The sequence below is a fragment of the Rhea americana genome, unplaced genomic scaffold (assembly GCF_003343005.1).
Source record: "Rhea americana isolate MKP2758 unplaced genomic scaffold, rheAme1 scaffold_229, whole genome shotgun sequence".
NCBI lineage: Eukaryota > Metazoa > Chordata > Aves > Rheiformes > Rheidae > Rhea > Rhea americana.
In genome coordinates this window covers 82,993-106,213 of record NW_028186345.1, presented here as the reverse complement: position 1 = coordinate 106,213, position 23,221 = coordinate 82,993, and the positions used below count along the sequence as shown (strand labels likewise).

At 38.8% G+C, this 23,221-nt stretch overlaps 1 long non-coding RNA gene across 1 annotated transcript in view; it reads left to right on the top strand.

The window, feature by feature from the left end:
- The window catches only part of LOC146595320 (uncharacterized), a 34,813-nt gene extending 15,061 nt beyond the window's left edge, over positions 1-19,752 (top strand). The window contains exons 2-4 of the long non-coding RNA XR_014895958.1: positions 15,261-15,415; positions 16,286-17,081; positions 18,248-19,752. This is a non-coding gene — a long non-coding RNA (uncharacterized LOC146595320). The remainder of the gene's footprint in view (positions 1-15,260; positions 15,416-16,285; positions 17,082-18,247) is intronic.
- The last annotated feature ends 3,469 nt before the right edge of the window (positions 19,753-23,221 follow it).

The following is a 23,221-nucleotide window of genomic DNA, read 5'->3' as shown; positions in this document are numbered from 1 at the left end:
TAAAACAAATATCACTCGCAGTCCAGGCAGTCACAGTATAAATAGATTATATAATGAGGCCATGAGAAAACTGCCTGAATTAATAGGCTGAGATATGAAAGTAGTTTGAATAACAATATTGTACAATCATAGTTCATTTATTAAAAGGCATTTTCATTATCCTCCAGCTATTACTCTTTTGCTTCATGATAAAATATTGCAAATGCAAATGTTTCTCCTAGWTAGTTTGGAAGGAAAATTCTGCGTATTATTCTGAATAAGAAATATTGTAATATATATATACATATTGTCATTGTTCTTTCTCAACTACTAACAAGTAGAAAAGACTTAGAAACATATTTTCTAGAAAAAGTGTCAATGTTCAGAAAAAAACATTTTCCCCTCAAAGCGAAACTTTTCTACTAAATTCCTTTTGGACATTTTAAAGGTTCTTTAGACAAAATTTTATTTTAGTGGGTGCCTAAAGCCAAAGAATCAAGCAAAGTCCTTCACCTTACTTCACACAAGGGTTTTTTTCCCCCTAATTTCAGTGGATATTAGATTTGACTGTAAGTAAATAGGTCAATTTTGTGTATCAGCTCAGCTGTGCTTGCTCAGTGGGAGATGTGGGAATTCAGCACTTCTGAAATGAGACCACATATCTAGATACAAGTATGTAAGTCAAGACACGGGTTAGAAAATTTAAGCTACTGTGAAATCACACATGCATAAAATGTTACGGGAAAAATAACGAGACAGTTCTCTAATTTCATTCCTGTATTTAATACTTTATCTTTCCTTGGAATAGAATAAGCCTGACATTCTTCATGTAGGGATATTTGAGAAATAGCATGTAATATATTGCTTTGCATTTGTTACTGCCAAGTTTTATTTTACTGCTATACACATGAAGGATATTCAGAGTAGGAAGAGTACCGGGAACTGCTGGTGCCAAATAGAACACACCAGTTTCTTGGCAATGTTCCTCTTTGCTAATAATATCATTTATAGGTTTCTAATGTACTTGGAGTATTTCTAAATATCAAGAAGGGTAGATTTATATGCCAGAAAACATATTTCTGATGTCTGAAACATTGAAACAATAGGACTTTTAAGGTTGTAAAAGCTTTGACTCTTTGACCTGAAGTCTCTATTACAAAGTATTTGTCTACTAACAAGAAAATATGACCTCTTGGTCAGTTCAGGTCTCTAGGTGCTATAACACAAATATTAATATTAAAATGGTATGTATTTAAGCAACTTTTAGAAGATTGATTTTTATGTTCCATCTCAGCGGATCTTTCTGAAATACTTCATTAGTTTGCAATTAGCAGCACTCAAGAAAGTACAGGGATATTGATAAACACAGTGACTACAAAACTACAGAAATCACTGAACTTCAGTGACTTTCTCTTAGCAAACAACTTGTCATTCAAAACTGGACTATTTCTGCTTTTGAATTGTTCATAAACAGTGATTTTAAAACGCACTGATATTTGTTGTAATTTCCTCCAAGCAAAGAGCTAAGAAATTATTGGAGGAAACATTCAAATATTCATTTGAAAGAGCTTTCACATGTACACATATTCATTGAACTTAAATACAGAAATCAAAAGGAATGTGATTTACAACTTGTTTGAATGCTTGAAAATATTTTGCCGTCGTATGCATATGAATGTAGAGATAACTCAGACCTCCTTCCAGTTTAAACTTTTTACTTACAGCCGGTGTGTGAAATTTCTAGCTCACCCCTGTGTTTTCATAAATAGATATCCAGGGGTGAGGGCTGGCTCTTTTCTAGAAACAACCTTACATTTACCAAATTTTCTTACAGCTGTTTGGGATTTTGGATATTATTCATGAAGACAAGCGATCTCCCATATCCTACAGATAAATCATGGCTTGCATTATTCTGGGTTAAAATTATACTTTATAAGATAGTTATAAATATTAATCAACAACAAATCATAAATATTAGCTAACCTACTGGTCATGACATGTACATTCATATTTCTTGATACACCTTGTAGATATATCCAAGATGTACGGATGCAATATGGAATTCAAATTGTTAATAGGAAATGATTTTCTTTTCGAGTAGAAGAAATATCTAAAACATAAAAAATTGTCAAATATATTGTTTGAACTCTAATTCAGAATACCTTTTTTCTCATTAATAAACAATTCCCCAGGACCAAAGTCTTGAAATCTTTTTCTTAAGCTCAATAGCTAACATAGAAGAAGCCAAGAAGTTATGGCACCTGTAGCAAACTCAGAAAACCTTTCTGTTCCTGGCAGCAAAACATATCCCCAAACTCCAAGTTATAGGAAATTTTTCTTTATACTTTATTCTTCGAAGATATTTCTTAAATGAAAAAAAAAATCATCACTTCGTAATCATCCATGCCTTCGATACAACGATTCCTGGATTAAGGCTAACAACCATGGAGACATATAAACATACAGTTAGGAGGGATTGCAGAAGAAGTCCCTTTCAACCTAAAAGTGTCAGGCGAGGTGAGTTGTTGCTGTTGCTTCTGACATGTTTGTCCAGCCAGCTCCCAGAGATGCCCATGAAGGAGGTTCTGCAGTTCTTCCTGTAGCGCTGAGGTGACCTTTCCTCATGTAGGAAAGCAATCTTTCCTACTATCTATCCTGAAACTTTCTTACTCTCTTTCAGCTGCTCACCTCTTGTTATAGCCACCTCTGTAAAGGAGATGAGATGGTTCATTTTGTAATCTCAACAGTTTGTACATCTTTAGCTATGCACTTCTGTCTTTTCTAGCCCCCTTTTCTAGCTTTTCCACTGGCATTCCCTCGCAGACCATGATTTCATGGTCTCTGATCTTCCTCACTATCATCTTCTGACCTCTCTTCTATTTGTCCATATCTTCATTAAAATGAGGTGCCCAAAACTGGACTCTTGTTGATGCTTTTTCAGTGATGACTATATCTGTAGGTTGTAAGAATTCTTTCATATATCTCACAGGCAGTACTCCTTTTATATATCCTAGAATACTTCCCCCCCACCCCTTTTCTGCTATAGCATGACATGGCTATCTATCTCATTCGTTTCTGCAAAATTACTACCTAGCCATTTGCTCCCTATCCTGTGTTTGTGCTGTTGGTTAGCTGGTCTGGGCTACTTCACATATGACTAAGAGTTTGCACAACAACGCAAATCCGTTCGAATCTGATAGGGTATATTCCTGGTCCTTACTGATGATTTCCTAACAGTCGAGTACCTCATTCAATGGACTGTTCCCCTTTATTTTACCTGAAATGAAAAACGGTTCTTCAGACTTTACTACCTGCTTGGCAGGACATGAGGGGAGCGCATCTGTAACCTTGAGGTGGGTTGCCTGGGGTCCATCTGGGAGACAACTGTGGCTGCAGGAGGACGGGCTGCAGCACCCGTGGGGCTCACAAATCCTGTCATGGCCACTTGCAAAAGGGGGCACGATCCCAGATCTGGGTTATGATCCCACTTTCTCTGCAGTCCCTGCATCTGTGCAAGGTGCACCTGAGTGATTAGTAATTAATTTCCATTTTCCAGGCAATTATAAAGTTTCTTTCCCTGTTTATTAGGCGCCAACTATTTTTACAGCAATTTGAAAATTATAGCCAGTTTCCATAGATGAACCAATGAATTAAAATCCAAACAATAAGGAAAGCCACAAATGGAAGGCTGCAAAGCATTCAGATGGATTTTATGAAATATGTTATATGCCTAGAAAAGTTCTGCTGACAAATCTTGCAGATATTATGATGTTTGGGCTTACACCTTTATAACATAGCACTGCTGTCTCTGAAAACTTCCTCTGGAAATGTTTTTCTGTTAATTCTACTGAACCTGAATGAGCAACATTTGAAAGCAGTCACAAAAAGGATGTGTTTGGGTTTACTAGACAGACATAAATCATGTTAGAATTTCTGTATGCTCCTTTAAAACTGTATAGGGAACAGCTAGCTGACAATCTAAGAGTAAAGCTAAAAATTGGAAACTATTAATAGAAGGTAACTGAAAGACAGTTTTACTCCTTTTTTGTACTGAAGGTCATAAAACATGACTAGCACTATGACACTTGCTTAAATATTTAATAAAATAAAACAGTTTTTGTGTGAGAGAGTATAAATATAAAGATAATTGCAGTCAGGAACTTATAGTTCAATTTCTGCAACATAAAGAAACATGAAATTTAAATAAAGACAGAAGTATTGGGATGTGCCCTTGTCCTCTTTTCAGATGAGAGTCATTCTTTTGCACATGCAGATATCAGCTGTATACTTTGGGCTCTCCATGGATGTAGAGGTCTGCCCCATTTTGCCATTTTTAAGATTGATGCCACGGGAAATGAACATAATTTATGCCAAACACCTTTGATATTGATTAGTGAGTCAGAGTTCTGCATCAGTAAACTCAAAATATTATAATTTCACCTTTTCCAGTGCATATGCAGGCAGCTTTTCATTGATCTATCTTGCTATGGGAAATAGAATAAATTTATTTTTCAAATATAGGAAGCAAAACAAAAAATTAAAAATTGAAAAGGTACAAAAATTGTTAGAGGACTGACACTAACTTCTTGAAGTTTGAACTGATTTCAGATGAATATTTTCTCTTTGAGGCCAACATTTTATACTTATGTTATGCAACTGAGAAGCATTAATAGTAGTTAATGTAGTGAAACCATTCTTTGGTTCACGTTATGCTCCAAGTGAGTATAATAGCCAGAGGTTCAATTTCATTCTTACCAAAAAAGAAGCCAAGATAACAGCACTACTCCCCAAACCTGACAGACTGAATTTGCTGCTTAAATGGAGACCAAAGTTGCATTCCTGTGGAAACAAATTTATTAAACATCTTTCTGACAGCAAAAGTGCTTCTTTCAGAATAAGGCTGAGGGCATTTTCTGAGGCTGCAAGAGGAGGGGAATGCCAGCAGCAGTGACAACAGCTCTATAAACCCCCCTACTCTATTCCAGGACAACAGTCTTCAGTTTCCTTTGCAGCTGATGTCAGGCTTCACATGTTGGGTGTTTTTCTTTCTTTTTTTTTTTTGAGTTTTTTTTTAATTATTTTTTTCAGAAAAACAACATACTATTTTGTTTAAAAATATGTGAACTGAGGACAAATTGGCAACCCTAATTGTGAATGTTCTGCCTGCCTATTATTGGTTTAAAATATTTCCTGATGAAGTATGAAGACATTTTGTGCCTCAATAGCATGAGTACAATATTCATTGTTTTGAATGACTTAGATGTAGGAGGATTGTCTGAACAGCTGTAATTTGAAGAGCATATGGAAAAAACATTCTCTAAGGAGTAACATGATAGCTTTGGACACAAAAGTCGTTTCAAATGAAAATTTCAGCTGATTCCTGCATATTCACAGTCAGATCTCAAGCCAGTCAGTAGATTTGTGAAGGCAGAAAGTCCATGAAAGAGAGCAGCAGTGGCACAAGCTTTTTGTAACACCTGCTTTGTCCAATGCCCAACGAAAAATGAACTTTCTTACTCCTTATACAGCATTTTGACTCTTAAAAAGTTAAATAGTACTGTGGTTCAGATGCTGTACTAACATCAGAGACAGCTGGATTTACAGGCCTTTTTATACTGAAGACAAAGAGGGAGGTATCTGTTACTGTTTTTAGGAACTCCCTCTCTTTTACTGTTTGCTTATATTCTGTTACTGGACTGCAAGTTCTCAAATGAAAGGAGGTTTCTGGTGGAGAGCCATTAAGAAATAATGGTAAGGCTAAAGTACAAAAAGAGAGTAAGAAAAAAACTTTTTTTGGGGGGGAGCAGAAACTGAAGAATTCCCATTTGCTTGGTCTCAAACTAGCAAAGTTTATTTTTCTCAGACCTGAATTTGGAAAGTATTAAAGTCTTTGGCCCAAGGAAGAAGGGATGCAGGTGGCACAAGGGAGTAGATCTCTGACACAAAAACAGATTTTGGCCCCCATAGGCCAACCTGGGCAAGAGTTTGTTGCTCTGACCTGGAGCAGAGGAGAAGGCTGCCACTGGCATGTCCAGGGGTGGTGGGACAGCAGCATGTCACTCTTGACATCTTGACATTCTTGACATTCTCGAAAGATATAAAGAAATGCGGTAAGCTCTTAGCGGTGAAGTGTGTACTCTAAAGGGGGTGAAAGTACTCCAGTGCACCATGCTAAGCCTCTGGCCCTCATATTCAAGTACTTTATTGAATGCAGGTAGTTGTTAGATATTTAAAAACAAGAATTTCCAAGGTGCTAAGCATTTATAAGTACTGGCTGCCTTCACAGGATTTGAGGATGCTCAGCCTTGTTGAGTGAGAAGGAGTAATAAGTTGAACAAAAGCATCCAAAGTTAATAACCCTTTTGAAAATGCAGTCCTGTTTACCTCTCTTGCCTCATTTCTCCTGGTGCATAGCAGGAATCACACATACAGACCTCTTTCATACATAGCATTATCAAAATGACTACGAGAGATGGGCTTCAGAAACATTTGTCACATGAAGAATGTTACATTTCATTATCAGAGATCTTTGTTCTGTGTTCAAAATCCCATTAAAACATTTCCAAACAATGATGCTGGAGAGTGTGCAGGAACTGGAAAAAATGGAGAAGGGAAAATGAGGAAAAGATTTATAAGGAGATAGACAATCACACATTCATTACTTATTTACTCCATGCATTTTAATTAATTTAGATCTTATTATACCACCAAGTACAATTTTAGTTCCTGTCAGCTAGAAATTCCACCCTTGCTAAATTGTTGGAAGGAGCAGGATGTTGGTTTGCTGAACAATATTCAGTCTTCTTCCATTTACTAGCATCTTCAGTTCCTCTGTTAACACAGTATACTATTTATCGCTCTGTCTCTCCCTCTCTCTAAATATATATCTATATGCATTTATATATCAGGTAAGGCATTGTCCATGTCAGGAAAGCCAACAGAAAAATGTGAATATATCCTGCCTTCACTTCTCTGCACTCCAAAGCACTCTCTCTTTTATGAAAAGTTGTTTATGATATTTTCAGTGAGCTATTTGACAGTTTTAACACTATGATCAGTTGTAACTACACAGCTGAGGAGAGAGCAAACTCTGTCACTGGACAGGAATTAAAGACCAGTGGTAGTACAAGAGGAGTGGGTACTTCCTATGCTGGTTTTGCGGCTGTGGCCAGCATCTCATGAATTTATGCTCACGTTCCCTCAGTAAACTTTGCCCTTGATGCTATCCATTTCTGTCGAAACTTCTCAAAATGTAGACCCTGTGAAGATTTTTGGCATTGAGTAAATCTCTTTAATGCTCTCTACACCCTGTCACCGCTAATGAAAAATTAATAGAAAGAAACTTAACCCTATTTTCCCCAAAAAAAMCAAGAATTCTTCTGATATTCCAATTTAATAAAAAAAAGCATACATGCCACTCAATTTAGCCTGTGTTCTTTGCATTAATCCACAAACTGGCTGTCATTCAAACCTGGAATTTTGTTTTCATGAATCTCTGGAATTCCCATCTGCCATGTCCACGTGTACAAAAATCAACTTTCTCAGCCATAGCTGCAGGATAATTTTTGGTAGTTGCCTCATTAGTTTTGAGTATTAGGAACCATTCACACTGTAAAAGTGGATGTGTTTCTACAAGGAAAATTTGATTATATCGATTACATTGTCTTAGATTTAAGCAAGCTGGAACAAAAATTTGGCCACAAACACAAACATGGATAAATTGGTCACAGTCTGGCTTTTGGAAGAGAGTAACACGCTAAAGATGATCAATGCATTTGGGAATTTTCAGGAGCCGATGTGAACCCTAGTAGACTCTAAAAAGAACATATGTGGGAAAATTAAGGAACTCAGATTTCATCATTTAAGATGATAGTAACCCTTTAATATAAAGGAATAGTGATTAATAAAACTGATAAAAAAAAAAGACGTAGGCCAGAGCTGCAGATGCAGATAAAGAACTGGGGCAAGACAGTTCTTGTGCTTTCCTTTCTTCCTTCCTTCTTTCCCTCCCTCCTTCCTTCCTTCTTTCTTTCCGTCTTCCCTCTCAAATCTGTGACTTATTTCTCTGTCTTGTCTCTTCTCTTAAACTTTTAAATTCTTTGGAGTAGGAATCATCTTTCGGTGGTGAATTTGCACGGGGACTACATTAATGTGTCATAACCTATGATGAAGGCTCCCAAGTACTACCACAATACAAATAATCAACAAAATAATATTACTGAGTAGTAACATATGATAATTTCATATTGCTGAGTAATACCAAGTATAAGAATTAAAAATAGAGCCATACAAGAGACACTGTCAGACCAAAACAATGGAAACAAGGAAGTACTTCTGAAGAACTGGGCCATCAGCTAAAGAGAAAATACACTTTCCATGCAAGTGAGGAGAGGTAATAAAAGAAGGGGATTAAGAAAGCAGGAATGATTGAGCAGAGGTTCTCTGAGAGAAGGTTGCCAAAGATTTCTGTAAGGAAAGTTTTAGTGGAGCAGAAAAAAGTGAAAAGAAACCCTGTACGAGACCAAAATGCACACCACCTCTGGTTGCCTTCTTGCAGGGCAGAACCACTTTTGGTTGTTGACCTTGCCTAATTGTTAACACCTGCAGATTAATTAATGTCTTGCCATAATTAGACACAATTTTATTGCCTCCACTGCATATGCTGTATTCCTAAAACCTTTTGTGAAGTAAAGTGCTCACACAAAATTATGCAATACATGGTACTTACAGGTACTGTATTGCAGAATTTATATTGCAGAAGCACTGAGCTATAAATAAACATCTCATACTCGTTCCAGAAATTAAACACTTACACCATATTTTGCATCTTTGCATGGTTCTGGATAGCCAGTGTAAAGTGCCAGATGTCCATGGAAAATGCTTGTGGAAAACCACTGTATGAACCATGAGCAGGAATGACTACAGGCACCTACAACAGAGCAGAATTGAGTTCTCATTTCCAAAATGCATAAAAGCACCTCTCTTCCAAGTGTTCTTCAGCTGTACTGAGTTGAAGCTTGGCCTTTATTTGGAGAACAAAAATGTGCTATTTGTTAGGATCTGGTAGAATGCCCCAAACTGTCCATTTTGATAGTTCAGTTCTAGTTCTAATCTTAAATATACTACTGTATTGGACTGTTGTGATAGTATCAAACATATCAGGCACTATAGTAGTAGCCTGTGTTAGCAGTGTGCTAGCACTATACTGATTTCCACATGCAACTTGGCAGCAGAAGCGTTCTGTGAGAGAGGTTTCAGCTAGTGATCCCTATAAATCCCAACAGCATTGCCTAGATCTTTTGGTTAGCATATCCCTTGAAAACAGAGAAGATTGCTAGACTGTCCTGTAGGACTGAAGTCATCACCAAAACTAGGTTTTCATTGTTAATATATATGTACAGTTCAATTGATTATATTCAAATATACCACTTCTTCCAGTTCAGTAGGAGTGTCTGAACTGGATGTTATTTTTTAGGACTAATTTCCCAAAACTGCAACAACATCAACAAATTGTACTAAGAAAAGGGAAACAGTGTAAGGTGAACTTCTACAGTAAGAAATATGATTGGAAAATTACTCTTTCTATTATGTCATCTCCCTCAATTGCATTGGCCATACAATAAGACACCCAACAGAATCCTGAGACTGGAAAAAAGATTGATTTTGTGCTTACTTATGTGTTAGCAATAATAAGGAGAATGATTATGCCTCAGCACCAAAGGAGACAGTCCTGGAAGAATTACTGCTGCAGCTTACTGCAAAGAACTTCTACTTAGATAGGCAAGATAGACTCAAGGATGGGTTTAACATGCAGCAAACATGAACAGTGGAATGGCAGCAGACCTCATGCCAATGTTATGCTCAGGGGGGTACTTTGGTGGGAATATTAAGTAGAAGGAAAAGTAAGAAGAGTGGGAACACTGAAAGGAACAGAGGATGATAAGCCAGGGTAAGAGGAGGAGGTAATAGGAGAGACAGCTGGGGATTAGACTGAGATTAAGAGAGTATCAGGAAAGAAGTCCAGGAAGAAGAGACTGGAGCGAAAGTCAGTGCACAGGAATGAAAAATCCAAATTTGCCCTAGGCAGCAAGTTTTCCAAATGCTCAAAGGACTCTCACTGGTCTGCTACATCTGGAATTCCTCCTGCAGCTGGAGCCTCTGACTCGATCCTCCTTCTAAGCTTCACCCTGGAAGGTGAGGGGGAAGGGAGGAAGCAGTACCTGGATTTTACTTTTCCCAATATAATCTCCAGCATGGTGGATGCCTGGGAGAGTAGCAGTTGCAGCTGGGCCCCATTATACCCCTTCTACTCCAGGACAGCTGCCCATGCTGTCTGGTATAAATGTGGTTTCTACCTCACACAAAATTTCTCTCTCACCACACAATTACTATCAGACCTGTTTATTCCAGTTTTGTAGTTTATTGCCTACATTGCATTTTGCTGTTCCCACCCAGCATTTATTCATAACAGATGACATCTTTGCTGGACTACTGTGATGAAGGTGTATTTGGCCTATGTAAGGGCTCTGAGACATGCAGAAAGTCCATTGAAAGACTCTTTATATCTATTAGCCTAGGTTTATAAAAAAGCTTACTCCCTCTGTCTTTTTATTGTTTCCTTGTGCTTTCTTCCCAAGTAATAAAGTCTACCTAGTCCTAATCCAAATATTTAGTACCTCAAGCTCTCAACACAATCCATCCCTGTTCATTTGCTTTATCGAAAGCAAGGCTGTGATTAGACATGAAATAATAGTAGCTAATAAATCTGTTCTCAAGGACTGAATAATCTTATTACAAGTGGGAAATGACAGTTTATTTGTCAGCATGTGGACTTCTCTAGAAGAGCTGGTATAGCCAAACTGATGTGAAGAGGCAGGGAAAGTCATCTTGAAGAAAGGAAGGAACCTCCTGTGATGTTTTGCATATGTGGTGACTTATGTGGGAAAGAAGAATACTATGCCTCATCAACCCTGGGAAATAGCTCAGGCTAATTTTAAAAGTAAAGACCTTGGCGGCTCAGGACCTGCATAAATGTCTCCCATGAAGGTAATAGGGTTTTTTGAATGTTCTTAACAGAGATGAGAACACACACTATGTGTGGTGGGACAGGGGTATATGTGTCAGCTGGAAGTGTATTTCGTTTCTGCTTGGAAAGGTCAACAGACCTCTTTTCTGGCATTTTAGACCTCGTGGTGAGATGTCAGTGTGGTGTTATTTGAAATGCAAGATTTTACTTCCAAAAAAATGGGATCTTTTTTCAAGCTAATGGTGTTTTGCTGGTTTAATTAYATTTGGGAGAGAAGGAAAGCTCTGCAGTTTTTCAAACAGCAAGACTCAATCTTTCTTCGAAGTTTGTTTATTCCTTTCATGATCCATAGTAGCAATACAATGCCTATAATGACAGCTGATTCCACACAGATACAAGACGGGAATATCAGTCCAGGAAAATTTCTAACTATTGGCACTCAGCACAGCTTCAAGAACCCTCATGTCCAAACTATGATGTCTAATTATCACATTTTTTTCCTTTTATCTGTAAAATGTATGTGTAGTTTTCTAATTCACATAATGAAACCTTCTGAACAAAAATCAGGCCATAACTATTTTTGTGTGCTTTTTTACGTGATTCGTTCGTGGTGATGTTTGACTTTTTCCATTTGAAAGGAAAGCATTATGAACATCTCTCTTGAAGCTAAATTTGTATCAGATTTATACCTGTCTGCTTAATCTACATCTTTCTTACAATAAGCACAAAGTTGTCAGGGGAGCTGCCAGTGAATATATCTGTAAGTCATAAATATGAGAATTATTCCTCATTCTGGCCAGATGGAAGAAGCTGTTGAGCACCTATTGAGAATAAGATAGCTGGCACCCTCTGAGCCAGAGCTCCACACAGGGGCAATGTCTCAGCAGAGGTTGAGTAACATGGGTGGAGTTGTCTCTACAAACTGATGAGAGCACAGAGTGGGACATTCTTTGGTTGAAACTGGCTCCCTTGTCAAAAGCAAAACGAAATTAGAGACAGTAAGAGAAACAAGTGTGGCCCTGAGAAGGTGCTAAAAGAGAGAGATGAAACACTCGGAAACTTTTAGCAGGGAAATAGTCTCATTCTACCTCTTCTTTCCAAGMGAATGGTTCTTGGTATTCATATGTTGTAAATAAACTGGATTGTGTTAACAAAAATTCTGTCTCATGAAATCATGCTCACCTTATTGGAGGAAGAAAAAAATTACCCTAAAACTATGCAAAGCCCTGAATATTGGTTAACTGCTCAGACTTCATGGAATAAAAAAAAAATGTTTTTAGAGAAAACAGTGAAGTAATATAACAGTGGCATCTAAATTGCACATCACATTTATTACACAGCTAGAATGGGGAAATTAATAGAATAGCAAAGGCCAAGCTAAATTTAGAGGATAACCACCAGAGAAGTTCCACTGAGCATCCCAAATTCTAGCAAGAAGAAAGAACAGAAAGCTTTGTGAGGAGGGAAAGAAAATCTTGAGCATGTTTTCACTGAACCACAGAATGGTTAAGGTTGGCAGGGACCTTGAGAGATCATTTAGTTCAACCCCCCCTTGCTCAAAGCAGGATCAGCTACAGCAGACCACTAATGGCTATGTCGAGTTGGGTTTCAACCATCTCAGACAATGAAGACTCCGGAATCATTCTACATTCAAGGATAGCTTCAGAGTTAAACCATGGCAACCATGGGTTTAAAAGTGAAGAGAGTCACTAATGCTATTCCAGAAGGAAGTTCTAACCAAAAATGGTTGAGCTTCTGAGACGACTGAACAGAAAGTTGCCTACCTTTTATGAGGCCATTGCTTTTACGATAACATGAGAAGCTGAGTCTCATAATACTCCTGAAGGGTCCTGTTGTGCCAGCAGCTGAGCAGGGGATGAAAGGAAACAAGTAGCATATTCCAGGTGTCACTCCACCCTCCTTCAAAGGTTCATGCTATTGTTATCTCTCATACATTTGAGAACTGTTGAAAAACTTTCACTACCAACAAGTCCTCTTTTCCTCCTTGTTGCCCATATTGGCAGAGAAGAGAACATTAACTGGACTGACTGGTCTAYTCAATGCCTTGGCAACATAGACAGTAATTATATGAATACAGGAGACAGTGATAAAAGAAGAGTGGAGCCAAGGATCCAGACTAATTGGAAGGTTTTGATAATAAATTAATAACTGCTTGGACTCCAAACCTGCTTCTAAACAGAGGCAAACAAGAAATTAACAGATGAGCCCGTGAACCAATAGATGTTAATAGTGAGAGGAAATCCAACACTGTCAATGYTGAAAGTTTAAAATGTGTCACAATTTTATATGTGAGCATCTAACTAGCATACATATTGCCTATGAGTACCGTAGATGGTGAGATGTCCAAGCCTTAAATGAAAGACTGATGTTTATTCATAATATATGTCGAATTTAATTTGGAAAGTCCAAAAAGTAAACACAGCCATAAATGTCTTGTAGAAACTGCATATTTCATTGTGGTGTGCTACTGATAACATTTGAATTTCTTCTTAAATTTTAACGGATAAAGTATCATTGCTCTTCTCAAGAATATGACTATAAGATGGCTGACACCACACAAGAGCAAAGAAATGGAAATGCAGACTCAAGTTTCAAAGCCCTCATTTTTAAAAACAAACATGAGCTCAAACTCTCTTGCATTTTTCTTATCTTACCACTTTTCTTCCCTACCTGGCAATGCAGGGAATGCAAAGCTCAGCTACAAGATATGCTAGGCTCAAATTCAACACAGGACACTATTTTACATAAATTACTTTTATTTAGGGGTGCAGCAGTAATCCTAGACACTCTTGACAAAGTAAAGAAACTAAGAAATCTCTTACTCCTCCTTAAATCTGAAGCACTGGGTCCTTTTTTATAACTAGAGGTTTCAAAAGTCTGAAGCTAGCCAAAAGTAGTTTGGGACAACAGTGTAACAAGGAGAGCCAGATTCAATCCTTCTGAACACAAGAACAATGTAAACTAAGAAATCATAAATGAAATACTATATGAACAATTTTCACTGATGAAAAAAAATCCTCAGAGGGAGAACAAGGCTTATCCTACCAAAAAAAAAAAATCTTTTACAATTTTTTTTTACAACAGAATAGGAGACAAAACTAGCTCAGAAATTTTGGGAGAAGATTTATTCAGTCATTTCTCAAGAGAATCAGTGCACACTACAGCAGTATATACTGGCAAGCACAATTATAAACTTTCTTGTTTATGAAATAGAAGAAATACTATAAATAAATGGCTGGGAAGTCTTGGTGCTTACCACTTAAATACTTGAGCCAGCCTAGGCAATAAATAAATAAATATTGCTACTCTTTGCCAAGCTGATGGATAAAATGCTCTCACAATATTTCCAGTACTTTATGTCTATGGCTTGGTCATAGACCACAAGCAAAACTTTTCCATGAGGTTTTTGGAATTTCCATTTTTGTGCAAGATTGGGAAATGCAGAGCCACCATCAGCATGGGGAAAAAGGAGTTTCCAGAAACTTATACCAGGACTTCTACACCACAAAAATGTTTGGGTTGAGTCACTTTGTCTTTATCCTGTGCATGTCACCCATACCACCCTGTAACTCATTATCATGACAGCAAAGCACAGCACAGCACTAGCTGTCCTCAAGGGGACCCTGAGGAAACCACCACAGGGGGATCCTGAAGACTTATACTATATCTAGAGCATTTAAGAAAAGAAAATACCTGGGGATTTTCCACAGAGGCCTTGCACAATCTCAGAACATGAACAAATGGTCAAATGATAAAAATGGAGCCTGCTTGGAGCAGAGGGTGGCATGTAAGAAGGAAAGTGCTAACCCAAAACATCTTCACATGTTATGAAAAACTGGGGTACTACTACTGTCCCATTGATGACCGTCTTAGCTCCTTACCTCTGACTGCTTTGGATATCACAATTTCCAAAGCCTCCACCTCTTCAGCTCTCAATCTCATGGCTAAAAGATGCCAACATGGGTAGAATGACAGTTTTAGAGACACTCATCTTGCAACATTGGCAGGTTTCAGGAACCATTCTGGTAACCCAATTTCATGTGCTACATTTGTCTGGGGGACAAGTTTTTAAAAGATTCCCTTGCTCTCACTTGCTTCCTCCTCTCCCACCTTCCCCTCCTCTGTTGGGTTATCAAGGCAGACAGCTTTCTATAGCACCCAGAAAAACTTTCCCTGTAAGCTCTACAAAGAAAACAAAATGTTTCAAAGGCAATTATTTCTTTTCTTAATGCAGAGACATCTCCGAAGTGTGTGGCTGGAAGGAGCCCCAAGAGGTCAGGTATTCATCCCAGCCCCCTGTTCGAGGGGGTATCTGTGCATTTGATAGAATAGACACTGGATGATGAAAGGAATTCCACAGTTTCCCTAAGCAACTGCACCGATGCTCAGGTAATACCTGATCTAAATCTTTCCCTCTTGCTGCAAAATAAGCCAGTTTCTGCATGTCCTGCTCCCAGTAATCCTGGAATCCAATCAGTCACTGTCTTCTGTATAACTGTCTTTGCATACCTGAAAACTGTTATCATTTGCCTTTTCAAAACCCCAATTCCAGACTAAACAAACCCAGTGCTCTCAGCTTTTCCACACTAGTCTTATTTTCCGAATGTCTTTTTAGTAGGAAACCACAGGCCAGCTTACAGGCTTAACCTTGAAATCCAGCACTGAGCTTCTATTATCTGTACGCTACAAATAACAAGGTAATGCCAAATACTGCAAGGTAACTGACAGAAAATTTCAAGAAGGCATTTTGTAGCTTGATATGACCAAAAAAGCTCTTACATGTAAAGGGTGTAGGTGCTCTAGCTAGTCTCTGACTGGCAGACTGGCAGACAGTGACCATACAAACGGAACTCTGGAAATACCATGTTCACTGAAAAATAACCTCGCTTCCCAGATTCCTCTCTCTCTGCAGCACTCCATAAAATTTCAGTTGCACAAAAAAAATGGAAATTTATCTCTGAAAGCAGAAAAAGAGYAAGGTGGAGGATCTCCCAGGCTCCTCTCTCCAATCTGCTCTGATTCCTCACAGGCTACAGAAAGTTACTTGTTCAGTATTTACAAGGGGTCACTCCACACTTCGTGGCACAGTCACCCCTTCTGCTTCAGAGAGGGTGGTGTGAGCTGATGTTGTGGCTGATGTTAGGGATTAGCCGTACTGAAGATGCAGAGCGTTTGTTTTCTCAGAATCCTAATCAAAATGTGTGATTTTTTCCCATCTGAGTTCTCCTTTCTCTGTTTCTTCATTTTGTTCTTGTTCAGAAATCACGTGCAGCAAATGGCATGCGCATCCGTCTTGGCAAGAGCAGCCAGAAGCCCTCATATGGAGCTGCTCACATCTCATACAGCGGGTTGCTCGCAAACGCAATGCTGTTYGCAGCCAAGCCTCTTGTGCGATTTTTGAAGATGACTGCTTGCAGTAAAACTGTYTGTGTCAATCCACAACACAGTGTGCAACGTCTCCAAAATACCATTGTGGGCAGCCTCACTTTTTCAGTGGTTGCTGGAGACCTTCCCGCAGAGCGGAGTGGGGCCTTGCCGTGGGCAGGAGTTGCAGCGTGGAGCCGCGCAGCGAGGCACGGCCAGCTCTCCTGCCATGTCCGGTGCTGCGTCTCGCCGTTGGGCTATCGCTGGGGCGGTGGTGACAGCAACGGTATTGGCCTTTTGGCCCCAGATCAGCCTTGGGCAAGGGGGAAAAAAATCTCCCCTAACTCTGAAAGAAAGTGTGCTTCCAAATCCATCATAAGCTGTGAACACCACAGTAGCATAGAGGTCTTACTGCCATTTGTTAACTACATATGGTCTTGCTCAGAGCTAGACGGAAGTGCATAGGATTACGTGCTAGCAGTATTAAGGGTCTTCCAAGGGAAGGAGGCACGTGATCCAGAAATCTTCATGAATGACCTCAGTAAAGCTTCCATTTTATTGCTCATGAAAAAGAAAGTACGGAGGTCAACGGCACCAGTGGGATGAGTACTCTTCCATTCCAGAGAAAGCAGTAAACTAGAGGGAAAAGCCTTATTCTCACTGAAAGAAAATAACCTGTTTTGCCCAGTGTGTAAGTGCCTTCCTTCACACTTAATTTCCTGTTTCTTCAGAGGTCAGGCTGCTAATCTAATTTTTCTCTTTCTAAGCCACATGGTTGCTATTGGGAGTCCTAGCTGCTCCTACACCTTCTAGTACATTTTTTATCAGGGCATGAATATAAGATCACAGAGAAATGCCTAGGTTTTGTAGTTTCTGAGAAAAATTATACATATAACCTACTTTTCAAAAATACATATATAAAGTATTAGCTATAGCAAATTCTATTATTTGGAAGAAGACTGGTATGTTGGGCTACCACACTCCTTTCCAGGATTTCCTGTACTGAAATATAGGCATTCATGCTCCATGGTACACTCAGAAATCATTGGACCTACTTACTATACACATTTAATGCTATTGTTCTGTGCATAGCAAATCTAATGATTTCAGGACAAACATATTGAGCATGTTCAGTTGACCTTTGTGGTACATACAGATTGGGTCCAGAGTTCCTCAGATCCATGTGGGTATGGTGGATCATGCAATTCCTTAGGGACCTGCCTAAGACTTTGGGATATATAGCAGCCTGATTGGAACTCCAGACCAAGAGCAATACCATCTCATCTATTAGTGCTATCAAATAGCTGCTAGTCTAGGACAAATCTAGAAATCTTCAAGATCTGTCTAAATGTTTCTAGACTGAAAAAAAAAAAAAAACTACATGGTAGGAAGAACATAGGCATATGATGTCTCTCCTTCTTTCCCTTTCCTTCCCTCCCCATAAGTTACCTGTAATTTATCTATTTTTTCAATTCATTCTCTCCGTCACTCTTGTTTAAGCAATTAACTTTGTGGATGCCACCTAGCACACGAACAAGGGCTTGTTCTTTTAAATGCCCTCGGTTATAGAGGATCACTAACAGCCATTTCAAAGTTTTCCTTTATTAGGGAGTTGTCATTCAAGCAGGTCACCTCTAGGATATCACTGAAAAGAATTCTTGCCTCTTTTTCAGTCAGTTTTCTCCTGTGCTTGGTCTATCTAGTCCATGCACCTCTTAACACATCCCACGCCTTCTTCATAGGCTAGCCAGGCCACCAGCACACTTGAGGTAGTCTGTAAATGTATAAACCTTTTAAATAACTCGCTTTTTTAAGGATTAAATCCATATGATCTTTGTCTCTTTGCTTCTTCCCTAGCTGAAACTTCTGACTAAACTGGAGACAGGARAAGGGCCTCATCCACCCATGACCCAGGCTCAGTGACCGAGAACACATCTGGGAAGGAAGAGAAAAATGATCTTTGGCCTCAGCTATTGCTGACATTCCCCAGTCTCCCCAGCCAGCTTTCTGCCTCCTTCCTGTATCTTGAATTTCCAGTTCTTCCTCTGTCCTAAGCTCCATAACTTTTCATTCCATTTATTCCCCTCTGTCTCTCTGCACAGTCTCTCCCTCTTCCCCAAAGCTCCTGCCTCTCTCTCCCCCATCACTTCTCAGGCAGCATGCACATGTTGCACTTTCTTTTCTCTTCACAGCTAGCTTCTGGTTAGCTAGTATATTCTGATTATATTTCTTCCACCTATATACAGTCATTTGGAGATGGATTTTAGTAAAATGCCTGCAGACCTTTCTCAGATATCAGCCAAGAGCAATGTTCAGATTTACATTGCTTGGATGTGACAGGGAATCAGCAACAAAAATGTTTCCTCAAGCAATTAAATTCACATAACCCTACCTCTTGTGTAGATACTAGCTGGGATATTCTGATACTATCTGGGATATTCTACCGACTGATCTGGTGCCTGACAGTTAGGCATATCTCTATGCAGAGACTAATTTCTTTTGCTCTTTCCCTCTCTCTTTCAAGATATCTCATTGGATTTTGTTCCCCGTTTTATTTTGTATTGTAGATTTATTTTGTTTTGTAGATTTGCACTGAATGACTGAGAGTCAGGAGTGAAGCCAGGCTTTGTGACTCTTCCATGGAGATCCACACAGCTGTACACACATGCACACAGCAGTAGATCTCATCTCAGAAACAGTGTTCTGGTCACAAAGCTGTATCTCAAGAACTTCTTGCTCTTTGGACTGGAGGTTTGGGCCCCAAACCCAGACCTGCACTATCAGCAGGCAGATACAATTTGAGGCAATATAAGCAAGGATTTGAGCTTGCAGAATTACAGGGTAAAAAAAATGGCAAACAATTAGGAATTCTCTACCGTAGCTACAGCAAAATTGGTAATCTACTATAATAAAGTGCTTGAGGGCTCTGGCAGTCACAAGGCAGTAACATAAATGCAGTCCTGCATTTCTAACATAAGCACTCTAAAAACAGTTATAATGTAATGGGTAAAAGAGCTTTTAGAAGACAGTGTCTTTGATGAAGAAATCTTGGACCACATCAGAAGAGACAGCGCTATTGTCTCATAACAACCACCTTCAGCAAACTCGCAGCATGGCATGTTTACGCCAAGTGCCACGCTCGAGATGGCCAGCCRCTATCTCTGCCTTTCCCTTGCGATCTGGGACTGGGAAGGCTGGCCTCAGCAGAGGCCTCCCTTCTCTTAACGACTCGCAGATGACTGTGCTGGCATTCCTTGCAGCTCCTCCCAGAAGAAGTTTATGAAGTGTTTAGGGTTCAATTATTGCTGAATCAGTGCATCTTCACACAACAGGAAAAGAGAAATTCTCTTCCACAGCGTCTCGCGCTGAGCTTAATTAAAAGCAGYTCTGCAGCTGTTTGTGGCCTGTTTGCCGGTTGCGGTTTGACAAATGTTCCCAGTGTTGTTTGAAAACAGAGGCTCTGTTSGCTTATCGGGGGGACACAGTGTATCTGGTAAAGGGAGTTCTGCATAGGAAGTTTTTAAAACAAACAATATACATTCTGGAGCCTCACTCCCTCATGTGCTGTAGTCCAGCCAATCATTCACGTCATGGACAGCGTATCCAGGCATCTCTCCCCCATGGATGTGATCTCATTTTTGGAAGAGATAACGAAAATTTTGCTGCAAAAGAACGGGGACTGATACTATGTTTTCATAATTGCGGTGCCTCAGTTTCCTTCAGAAAGCCACTCCAATGTTGTGGAGACAAACTGTACTGTCAAAAGCCTTGTTGTTTGAAGATAGATTTATGTTGTAAGCTCTGCAAGCTCCTTTCTATCTAGCCTTTTGCCTTTAATTCTCTTCTTATAACAATGAAGTCCGTGTTTATCAATAAATGGCAAATTGGGCAAAAAAAAAAACCAAAAAAAACAAACAAAAAAATTGTTCACTGCCCATCTTTTGCAGGGCTACATTGTGAGATATTGTCAGTAACACTGAGTTGCTATGATATCTTTTTTTCTTTTTTTTTTTTCAGATTTCTTGTACAGTGAATAAACCTCTGCCTGTGTATTTCCCCCACTGCCTTCTATCCACCCATGGTTTTACTTTTTCCTTGATTGCAATTGAGTATTTGAAAATTTCTGCTGAATCTCTAATTACAACTTAACTGCACTAGACATAAAAGACTTTTGCAGTTAAATTGTTCGCATAACATTGGTTTTGGTTTTGGTTTTGTTTGTAATATGAAAGCAATAAACATTCCGTAGCCCATTATAAATACCTTGAGGAAAGTTCAGAGAGTACAGAAAGACTCTGATCACCAATGCTATTTATCTCTCTTCAAGTAGCCAATCCGCAGAGCTCTAGCTGCACATAAAGAAAGGAAACAGATATTCCACAGAAATGTTGAAAACAAATGGTTGGTCAGCCMAATGGTCTGGCTCCAGTAATTCACACTGTAGAGTTAAAGGCTCTTTAGGACCCTTAAAGGTTAAAGTTTGTTGTTTCTTCAGAGTGCTAGCTTTATAAAGGCAAGAATGGTGAAAGTTACTGAACATGTAGACTCTTCCTTCAAAGACAGTGATACTGTATTTGGCCAAAGACAGACTGATCAGTCCCTGTTTGAAAGTGAGGAACATCTATCTCCAACCAAGCTTATATGATGGAAGGTACACAGAGCATCCCTTTGGAGAATGACAGAAAAAGATCAAAAGGACACCATTTGGACTTGTCCTTAGTTGAGGCTTGACTTGGAAAGTCTTAACAAAGAACCTCTTTGATCTAGAATCTTTTATTGCTGTAGAATATAAATGCAAGGAACAAAATAATCACCTTAATTATTTTTCCTCTCGCCWGCCCTAGGAAAGTGAACAATTCAGAGCCTGATGTAGGTTTTGGAAATGTAACTGTGTACTGTGTTTAAAAGTTCCTTTTTACCCACATTTTACAACCAGCCACAAACCTAAAGACTCTTAAAAAACTGGACTTGGGTTTATGCTAAAATGAAAGACTGATTTTCTAGTAAGCTCTGAGGCAAAAGAAAATGTGCCAAGTATAATTTTACATCCTTGCTGATTGTCCTTTTTCTCCAATGYAGTCATTCATTTGCTCTGTCACATGTCCCATAATATAAGAACATTATAAACAGAATTTATCAGAAAGTTCCTGGCCCATGACTGTTACTGGCTATGTGGGTTTCCAGGCTTTTTTTCTCTCTATTCCCAGATATATTTCTCTTATTTCTATTTTCAAAGAGAAACTGAAGTGTTACTCCTATAATAGCAGAGATTATCACATTGTTATTCCTCCTTCTTTCTTCATCAGATCATTTGGATTATGGGAGAAAGGTGGCTTAATCAGATAAAGCTGATGCAATCACTTAACAAAAACATAGCTAATAGAGAACTATGGTGGACTTAGCTTTCTTCTGCTTGGTAAAACAYTTAAATATGAGTGGCTAAAACTGGCTACTGAATCTAAATAGGAGCCACCTGATTTTCCAGGGCATTAAGCAACATAAGCTTGCATTCAAGGCTTTGATGGTAATATGGCTAAGCAGATGCTCTGCTCCACCCTCTTTATAGGATAGTACCTTTAATTAGTCATGTTTTCCAGTATTATTTCAACTGCCAATCAGGATTTATCCTATTCTACTTTTAGAAGTCCAAGAAGTTTTGTCYGGATCTTTTAGTCTATATGAAACTGAAAAGAGCCCTAAAAACAGAGTAACAATAGATGCATGATGCTTCCACCAGGACCATTTAAATCATTATGCTTTACATTGCACAAGGGGAAAAACAGTTTTTAAAGTAATGCTAGAAGGATTCTTTTTTTCCAGTATTTAGACCTAACTGAATTCAAAATCCAGGTAGGAACTAAGGATTTTTCAGTTTGAAATTTTTAAAAAAGCACCACTTCTTCTTCAAAATCATGACCTTTTKCAGTCTTGTGCCCAAACTTTACTCCTTATTTCCTCCTCTGCTGATTTTTTATTTGATGGGATGAAAATTGCTGGCCACAAATTCTCATATACTGATTCTTTTTTGGGATGTTCCTTGGCCATCATGTCATCTCATATTTAAATTCAAACRAACTAGCAAATAGGCAAAGCAGCTAAGGCATTTTAGTTTCTTGATGTAACAGTAGAATATGTGGCCTGCAGTTTTTCAGTGCCTAATTTAGTATTTGAATTAGCTACTGCCATTGCAGGAGCACCTCACCAAGGGAGATAACAAGATCCTAAGGGACACTGAGGGGCAGCCAGTCAGAACTGAAGCTCCCTTCTTCAGCAGTCCCTGAAAGGGGGAAATCTTGGCAAATATTTGGTTCAGACTCATCCCATTTTGGTCCAGATATTGGCCAATTGTACTCCAATGAGATCCAGAACTCTAATTTTGTTCTTGTTTGGGTCTTGCAGCCACAGACTGCCTGTATAAATGCCAAACAATAATGGTGATACAACTAATAAAGTCTGAGTCTTCATTCTTTCTGTRCTGTTTATATAGTGGACATTTGAATAAATCCAATTTAAAAGAAAACCCCGTAGATTGATCTTGGCAGTTAATCACAGGCTGTGAGCAGGAAGAGAGCTCCTACTTCTCATTCCTTTAGATTAGTTACTGAATCCTATTTCCTAAAAACCATTCAGTAACTGTTGTCAGTGTTATGAAGCAGATTTCTCTGAAGAAAAATTGCTCTGTGCAAATTTTGGGGAAAAAGATGTGCTTCTTTGTTTTACCATGATTTTGAGAGGTCACTGTACATAAGAGAAAAACTAAAGTCTCTCCTGAGTTGCTGTAAAGAATATATATTTTTCTTCCACAAGCAATATAACATAATATAACATTAA